The sequence below is a fragment of the Lathyrus oleraceus genome, chromosome 2 (genome assembly GCF_024323335.1).
Source record: "Lathyrus oleraceus cultivar Zhongwan6 chromosome 2, CAAS_Psat_ZW6_1.0, whole genome shotgun sequence".
Taxonomy (NCBI): Eukaryota; Viridiplantae; Streptophyta; class Magnoliopsida; order Fabales; family Fabaceae; genus Lathyrus; species Lathyrus oleraceus.
This window is the reverse complement of record NC_066580.1, coordinates 50,483,776-50,493,385: the sequence shown is the minus strand read 5'-3', so window position 1 is coordinate 50,493,385 and position 9,610 is coordinate 50,483,776. Positions and strand designations below refer to the sequence as shown.

At 38.7% G+C, this 9,610-nt stretch overlaps 1 non-coding gene across 1 annotated transcript; it reads left to right on the top strand.

Moving 5' to 3' along the window:
- The first annotated feature begins 7,927 nt into the window (after positions 1–7,927).
- On the top strand, positions 7,928–8,034 carry LOC127124485 (small nucleolar RNA R71). Its single transcript, XR_007803970.1, has one exon. It is a non-coding gene; the product is annotated as a small nucleolar RNA R71 (small nucleolar RNA).
- The last annotated feature ends 1,576 nt before the right edge of the window (positions 8,035–9,610 follow it).

Below are 9,610 nucleotides of genomic sequence, written 5' to 3'. Positions count from 1 at the left end.
AACCAAGCTTCAACCGAAAAGCCCTTAGTGATCTTTATGCTTCCACAGTACCATTTATAATTGTTAGACATTGTATGAATCTATTTGATTTCTTCATTGTTTGTTAGAGAGTGAGATTAATCTCGCGGTTGCAAACGCGTAAAATCTTCATTCCTTATTCGAAGAAGAGAGATAGGATGATTCATTCAGAATAGTACTGTTGTAGATAGATAAATATTTTGCATTGCTATTTAAGTTTTAGTTCTTGTGTATTATTTTATTCAAACCGTTGGAAACTTGTATTTGCTGATTTCGCTTGTGTTTGAGCCGTTTATCCAACTTCGGAGAAACCATTTTCTTAAAGCAAATCCTCTTGTCCTTCAAGAGACATACTTTGCTTGAGGACAAGCAAGAATCTAGTTGGGGAGAGTTGTCAGATGCCCAAAAGTGCTTATTTGAGCTATCATATGTGGGCATCTTTCACTCTATTTCCCTGCTAAAATTGTCAAAATCACCTTGGTTTTTGATGAAATGCATTACATTGATAAACAAGCTTGGTGCCTTTGATTTGTGTGTTATTGTGCAGAAAGAAGGCATGAAATAATTGAAATTGAAGACACAAGAAAGTTGGCAAAGGAACCAAAGCAAACAAGCATTCATCAGCCTGCTCGCTAGGCGAGGGCTGTGGCGAAGCACTGGTTCGCTAGGCGAGCGCCAAGCGAAAAGCTCCAGTAAATTGTCAATAAATTCGCCAGGCGAGCTGACAGCGAAGGTGGTAGCGAGTTCGTTCTGTTTTGGTGAAAAGCGCAGCCAGCACTCACTCGCTAGGCGAAGCTCTAGCGAGTCCCCAGCGATCATTCCAGTAGCAAAACCTCTCAACCTCGCTGGGGTGAAGGTTGAAGCGTGTCCTTCGCTAGGCGAAGGTATGTTCGCTAGGCGAACATGACAGTTCAGCAGACCCTGTTTCTCTGGGCGCAGGTGCCTTATGTGCCCATATTAGACCCTCGCTAGGCGAGCCATTCTGCTCGCCTAGCGAGCATGACAGCCCAGCAGAGGTCTATAAGTAGCAGGTGCCACTTTTGAGCACCATACCGAGTTTTACCTCATTTTTCCACTTTTGTACTTTTGTTAGATATTTTTACAGCATTGTTCTTGGGAGCTTTTATGCCCTAATTTTCATTTCTCTTCATCTTAGAACCATCTTCTACAAAAAGAAGGTGGATTCCCATCCAACTTCGATTATCCGACTTGGATGTTGATCAACCTTCTTTCCTTACTTGCCGACCAAGCTACCATGAAAATGAGTAGCTAAGTCATCCATTTGTCAAGGTTAGATGTAGGTGATTACTAGCTTTGTGTGTAAATGTAAGGATCCTCATATGTAAACTCTTTAATGGTAAATATATGATGAAAACTTTGTTTCTATTTAAAACTCTTTGTGTTGGTTTATGATCGAGAGATGTTTACCGACTCTTGACCTAGGTTTTCATCCAAACTTGTTTGTTAGCTAGAGATAGTAATGAATGATTTTGTTCACCATAAGGTTGAACCAAAAAGTTGTCATTTTGATAGATTGTGTTCGAGAGAAACAATGGATCAAAATGGCAAAACTCACAATGTGTGTTCGAGAGAAACATATTGAGAGGACTTTGTGAAATGATTTATCATCTAAAGGAGTTTATAAGATTGTTGACCGAGCAAATACATGCAAAGTGATCATTGAAACCTATCTTTGGCAATATTTCTCATTTATTCAAACCAAAACTTTTACCGCAATTTATTACTTTGTATGCAAAATAACTTGATTAAAACCAAAACCCTATTGTTACATTGAGCTAAGATTAATACAACCATCGAACGGCGGTGATATCTTACAATCCCTGTGGATACGATAACAAAAACCCGACACGAAATATACTTTCAACAATAGGCAGTGTAAATCAGGGAACTTAAAAATTCCCTAGTGAGCCTATCGTAGGTGGGTGCTTTACTAGCAAAAATATCGTGTAATCCTAAATTGTCTAGCATGTGGAATACACTATGATATTTGCCTAGAGTGTACAAATAGTCTTTGTCGACATACCTGGTAGAGAGGATCTCCCGAGTTTGCAATCTTTGCAAAATCTTGTTTTGTCGCTCACCGGGCTTTCCCCCACGAAGAGTGATATCGTTAAACTCCATTCCAGCCATTAATGGAGGTTATAGAGAAAAATGAGAATTTATAGAAAATAAAAGAGAAAATGGGATTTAATGGATTTTTGGTGGAGAGTTGAAGAAGTGAAAAATGGAGAATTGTTGGTTTGTAGTGAAAGTGAGAAGATTGGAAATTTTTATGAATTTGGTGGAGTTTGGAGAAGAAGAGAATAGGTTTGGAGAGGTTGAAGAAGGTATAAATAGTGAAAAAGGTAAATTTGACTGTTACGTCATGGCGCCCGCCATGGAGCCTATGGCGCCCGCCATGTCTTCAGATATGGTTTGGGTCGGCTGTGTTGTTTGCTTCTTGGGCCTCAATTCTCTCGTCTTCATTTTTGCAATGAGGGGTGTATATAGGTATCCACGAATGTTGTTCTTTTTGTTTTTGATTTTAAGCTTGATAAAATGAAACGAAATAAAATAAAATAAAGGAAAACAAAATTAAATAAAACAAAACAAAATAAAACAAAATACAATGGTAAAGTAAAACAAAAATAAAACAAAATAAAATAATGGATATAAAAAAACTTAATAATTAATATAATGCATGTATATATATGTATGTGAAGAGTCAATAATTCACGAGTCCAAAGATCTTAGGAAATAAAGCAAGCATAATTTCATAGGAAACTATAAAAATGGGCATGAATAATAAGTACGGAAAAATAGGGAAATTCAAACGGTATTTCTTGGTCCATGATGGCATCAACGCTCGGGATATCTAGTAGGCAGCATCGGGCGTTGTGAAAGCATGGTGTAGCGCTGCTCTTGAATTGGGTCACGAAATATTACTGGCATAGTGTCTATATTCTCCATTCCTGAAATGTTAGATTAGAAACAGAGGATACCTGAAATCACAAATATTATAACTGTTAGTCTCCACATAGATATACATATATATAAAACAAATAAAAATATAAATTAAAAAGAGTAAAAGTAAAGGAAAAGAAGTCATGGGTTGCCTCCCATGCATCGCTTGTTTAACGTCGTTAGCTTGACAATTCGAACTTTATATGTTAGAGGTAGAAACTGGAGGTTCGGTCAGAGTTTGGTCATGACATTCTGTGGGTATGTCACCTCCTTGGTATTGCTTCAATCTTTGTCCATTTACCACGAATGGATTACAGGAGTTGTTTCGGATTTCAACTGCTCCGGATTTCAGGATTTTGGACACCTCAAAGGGGCCTGTCCATCTCAAACGCAGCTTACCTGGAAAAAGACGTAATCTCAAATTGAAGAGAAGAACAGAGTCTCCTATATTAAATTCCTTTTTCACGATCCTCTTGTTGTGCCAAGCTTTAGTTCTCTCCTTGTATATAACGGCATTCTCGTAAGCGTTCTGGCGAAGTTCCTCTAATTTGTGAATATCAAGGATTCGCTTCTTGCCAGATGCTAAGTAATCCAAATTTAGGGTCTTAATGGCCCAATATGCCTTGTGCTTGAGTTCAAAAGGTAACTGACATGACTTCCCGTAGACCAACTGGTACAGTGTAGTTCCAATGGGGGTCTGTAAGCCCACAGTGCTTCCGTTAGCTTTTCAGACCAATCTTTTCTAGATATTGATATAGTTTTCTCCAAGATCTGCTTAATCTCTCTGTTGGATACTTCCACTTGACCATTAATCTGGGGGTGATATGGTGTTGCTACTCTGTGTTTCACTCTATTTTTCCTTAGGAGCTTATTAAATATTCTGGATATAAAATGCGATCCACCATCGCTTATGACAAGTCGTGGGACTCCAAATCTGGGAAAGATATTGTTCTTGAACATCTTGATGACTACTCTTGTGTCGTTGGTGGGTGCGGCTATAACTTTTATCCACTTGGACACATAGTCAACTGCTACCAAAATGTACTTATTTCCCAATGAAGATGGAAAAGGTCCCATGAAGTCTATACCCCAAACGTCAAATAGTTCTACTTCTTGGATGTTCTTCAAATGCATTTCATCACGTCTTGAGATGTTTCCAGCGTGCTGGCACCGGTCACATCGGACAATATAAGCATGGACATCACGCCATAATGTCGGCCAATAAAGACCAGCTTGAAGGATCTTAGCGTATGTATTGGATGTGCTTGAATGTCCACCATAAGGTGAAGAATGACAGTGTTCTATGATGTTTCTGACTTCTTCTTCTGGGACGCAACGTCGAAATATGTTATCAGTTCCTCTTTTGAAAAGGAGTGGTTCGTCCCAATAGAAGTGTCTTATATCTTTAAAGAACTTCTTCTTTTGTTGATAGTTGAGGTCAGGTGGTATGATATCAGCGGCTAGATAGTTCGCAAAATCAGCGTACCATGGTACTTTGCTAATTTCTGAAATCGTTCCAAGGTTGTCTTTATCAGGTTCAAGGGGAGTGGTATCTATCTTAGCTACTAGTCTGTCATAGGTGAAGTCATCATTTATAGGTAAATAATCTGGCTTTAAATGCTCTAATCTGGAAAGATAGTCAGCGACTATGTTTTCTATTCCTTTTTTGTCTCTAATGTCTAAGTCGAATTCTTGCAGCAAAAGGATCCACCTGAGTAATCTAGGTTTTCCATCCTTTTTGCTCAGAAGGTAACGGATAGCTGCATGGTCTGTATAGACTATAATCTTAGATCCTATAAGATAAGACCTAAATTTATCGATTGCGAAAACTACAACTAGGAGTTCCTTCTCTGTTGTTGTATAATTTAATTGAGCGGCATCTAGGGTTCTACTAGCGTAGTATATTACGTGTAGTTTATTATCTTTTCTTTGCCCTAAAACAGCTCCTATAGTGAAATCGCTAGCATCACACATTATTTCGAAGGTTTTAGTCTAATCTGGGGTTTGTAGAATGGGTGCTGAGATTAATGCTTGTTTTAACTGGTTAAAGGCTTTGATGTATTTCTCATCGAAAATAAATTTGATGTCTTTCATCAGAAGGCCGGTCAGGGGTTTTGTTATTTTAGAGAAGTCTTTTATGAAGCGTCGGTAGAAACCGGCGTGTCCAAGGAAACTACAGACTTCTCTAACTGTCTTAGGAGGGTTAAGGTTTTCTATAACTTCTATTTTTTCTTTATCGACCTCAATGCCTCTTTCAGATATTATATGTCCTAACACTATGCCTTCTTTGACCATAAAGTGGCACTTCTCCCAGTTTAACACTAGGTTAACTTCTACGCATCTCTCTAGGATTTTCTCAAAGTTAATAAGGCAGTCTTCAAAGTCTAATCCACACACTGAGAAGTCGTCCATAAATACTTCCATGATTCCGTTGAGATAATCCGCGAATATTGACATCATACAACATTGGAAATTAGTTGGCGCATTACAGAGTCCAAACGGAATTCGTCTGTAAGCGAATGTTCCGTAGGGACAGGTAAAGGTTGTTTTCTCTTGATCCTTGGGGTAAATGGGTATTTGGAAAAATCCAGAGTATCCATCAAGATAACAAAAGTAAGAGTGTCTGGCAAGACGCTCAAGCATTTGATCTATGAATGGAAGGGGGGAATAGTCTTTCCTAGGTGCCTTATTTAGCTTCCTATAATCTATGCACATACGCCATCCACCTCCTATGCGTTTAGCGACATGCTCTCCCTTTTCGTTCTGCACAACTGTGATGCCTCCCTTCTTGGGTACCACATGTACAGGGCTTACCCACTTACTATCAGAGATCTGATAGATTATACCATCTTCCAATAGTTTAAGGACTTCCTTCTTCACCACCTTGCTCATCACATGGTTGATTCGTCTCTGATGTTCTCTAGAAGGTTTTGAATCCTCCTATAGTGAGATCATGTGCATACACACGGATGGGCTAATTCCTTTTAAATCAGAGATGTTGTACCCTAAGGCAGAGGGGTATTTTCTTAAAACCTTCAAGAGTCGATTTGTCTCGTCTTGGTTTAAGGTGGCACTAACTATTACTGGGCGGTTCATTTCTTCATCCAGGAACTCATATCTTAAATTCTTGGGTAGTTCCTTAAGTTCTTGGGTTGGTTTTTGAGAATTAGGTGAAGGGTCTGAAGTAAGATCCAAACATTCGTGAGGTTCCGTTTCCTCTAACTCGTCATCCTTTTCATTCGGGTTTGGAAATGGTTCGATCTTAGGTTCTCCCTGATCAAACTCTCTTATGCACTCATCTATGATATCGATCGCATAACATGCGTCTCTTAGAGTTGGTGCCATCATGAATTTGGAAAGAATGAATTCGATCTTTTCATCCCCTACTTCAAAGGTTAATTTCCCTCTTTTGACATCTATTATAGCTCCGGCTATTGATAAGAATGGTTTACCTAGAAGGACAGGGATATCTTCGTCTTATTTTATATCCATGACCACAAAGTCTGTTGGAATATAAAGTTGACCGATCCTAACTAGGATGTCTTCTAGAATTCCTACGGGATACTTAACAGACCTATCGGCTAATTGAAGGGACATCTTAGTTGGTTGTAACTCTCCTAACTTTAGCCTCTTACATACAGCTAAGGGCATTAAACTTACACTAGCGCCTAAGTCTAGGAAAGCTTTGTCGATCACATGGTGTCCTAAAATGCAAGGTATAGAAAAACTGCCAGGGTCTTTCTCCTTTTTGGCAAGTTTATCCTCAGAAATAAAGTTGCATTCCAAGGGTTTTGGATCGTCGAGCCTACGCTTGTTAGTTAAGATGTCTTTGAGAAATTTGGCATAAGACGGAATTTGGGTGATAGCTTCGGTGAAAGGAATCTCTACATGAAGCTTTTCTATCACTTTTATAAATTTTTGATATTGGTTTTTGACTTTGGTTTTTTTAAGTCTTTGCGGATACGGAATTGGTGGTTTGTACGGGGGCGGTGGTTTGTAAGTTTTATCCTTGGCTTCACCTTCTTGGTTGGTTTATTTCTCGGATTCCTCTGGTTCCTCTTCTTGGTTGTTAGAAGTTTTGGACTCGCTCATTGCTGGGTTCTGAGGCCCTTCGTAAGCGGTCTCACTTCGTAAAGAGATAGCGTTAGCTTGCCCTCGAGGGTTTGGTTGAGGTTGTCCAGGAAATTGGCCTCCAGGTGTAGTTTGTGGGGCTTGGTTTTGTGCAACCTGTGAGATCTGGGTTTCAAGCATCTTGTTGTGAGTGATTATCTGATCAACCTTGGTTCCTAATTGTGTTGTAAGTTCGTTTACGTGAATGTTTTGGTTTAGGAATTCTTTATTTTGCTGAACCTACCCCGATATAAAGCTTTCCATGATCTTCTCAAGGTTAGACTTCTGGGGCACAGCTTGCATAGGTTGATTTGGTTTTTGGGCTTGATAACCTTGCGGTCTCTGGGGTGCATTATTTTGGATAGGGTTCTGGTTTCTATAAGAGAAATTTGGATGATTCTTCCATCCAGGGTTGTAAGTGTTTGAAAACAGGTTACCTTAGGCGTAATTCACTTGGTCGATATTTAGTTCGTTTAAAAGGTTACATTCTGCCGATTCGTGTCCTTTAGATCCATAGAGTTCGCACTCTGTGTGGACTATTGCTACGGTGTTAGCGTTTGTAGACACATGTTTGATCCTAAGGGCTAAAGCGTCCATTTTCGCCTACATCATGTCTAGAGAGCTTACCTCATGTATTCCACCTTGGGTCTCCTTTTTCTCTATTGATGCTCATTCAGTTCCCCATTGGTAATGGTTTTGGGCCATATCCTCAATTAGGTCACAAGCTTCTGGATAAGGTTTGTTCATTAGCGTTCCACCTGCGGCAGCGTCGATGCTCATCTTGGTATTATAATGGAGTCCATTGTAGAAGGTATGAACGATCAGCCATTGTTCTAGGCCATGGTGTGGGAAGACTCTTAATAGCTCTTTATATCTCTCCCAAGCTTCGAAAAGCGATTCTCCTTGGTTTTGAGCAAATCTAGTTATTTGGTTCCGAAGAACAACAATCTTACTAGGGGAAATATCTAGCAAGGAATACTCTCCTAAGGTCTTCCCAGGTAGTTATTGAATTAGTTGGAAGTGAATCTAGCCATGAACGTGCTCTATCCCTGAGGGAGAAAGGAAATAATCTTAAACGAATCGTATCGGGTGAAGCGTTGTTAGATTTAAAAGTGTCGGCTAGTTGGATAAAAACTTTAAAATGTTTATTCGGGTTCTCGGTAGCGAGACCCACATATTGGTTTTTTTGCACTAATTTCAACAAAGACGGTTTTAGTTCGAAATTATTAGCAGGTATAAGGGGGTTTATTATACTCGAACTAGGTTCCTCATCAGAGGGTTGGGCAAATTCCTTAAGAGGTCGCCTATCGCGATTCTCGGTCATAGCTTTCTTAATTCGGATGAGTAAGAGGCGTGTACGAGTATAATGTTCGGGTTCCGCTAAAGGATCTACTAAATTTCTGGTACTACATGTTCTTTGCATTTACCGGCTAATAATTCCTTAGTCTATACGGTGTAATAACAGGGTACGAAATTTGACGAAGTTGGTTCCCGGCAACGGTGCCAAAAACTTGATCGATGTGATTCGCAAGTGCACGAATAACGTCACAGTAATATAAAAGAATATCGATCCCACATAGACCAATCGTCAATCTATCGAATACTATCATTACGGTGTTTATCTAAGGCGATATAAAAGAGATAATGGGTTTGCAAAATAACGGTAAATAATAAGTGCAAGTAAAGACAGGTTGAATGTAATTCACGTCAGTTAAGTGATGTTTTGATTGTCTAAATAGAACTACTTATGAGGCAATATTTTCTACTCTTGAAAAGAATCTATTTAACAGGAATTGTCGCTTTCGCGTATTCAGAACCGAGTTTACCCTTAAATTAAGGCCTTTTATTGTCACTTATAAAAGGTGCGTAAAACGCTAAAGTAGTAAACCTATTTTTAAGAAATGAGACTCGTAAACTTAGTTGAAAAGTGATTTTGATTTGGAAAGTTTACACAAGGAGTTTACTGATTTTAAACCTATCAACCCGTTCGAAAACAGTTTCAAAAATAGTTTTTCCTTAAAGTGATAAAGATTCCTAGTTACTACGCCAGGGTGCTTTCGCATTCCTCGAATAATTAAAACTAACCAATTTTGTTTTAGAAAACTCAAGTTAAAAATCAAAACATCCTTTAAAGTATTTCTACAATTTCAATATGTGAAACATTAATTTAACCGCGATCCTTACATTCTAACCTTTAAAAGATTTAGCCAGACATGGTAACACAAACGAACACAACGGTGTTAATCATGACTAAAAGTTTGTTTTAGAATGTGAGGCGTAGAGAGCGAGTAAAGTGCGTAAAATAAATAAAGCAAAGCGAGTGCGGGAAGTAATTAAAATAAAAGCGAGTGCGGAAAATAAATAAAGTAAAGCGAGTGTGAAAAGTAAATAAAATAAAAGCAAGTGCGGGAAATAAATAAAGTAAAAGCGAGTGCAGGAAATAAATAAAGTAAAAGCGATGCGGGAAATAAATAAATAAAGCGATGCAAGAAATAAATAAAATAAAGCGATGCGGGAA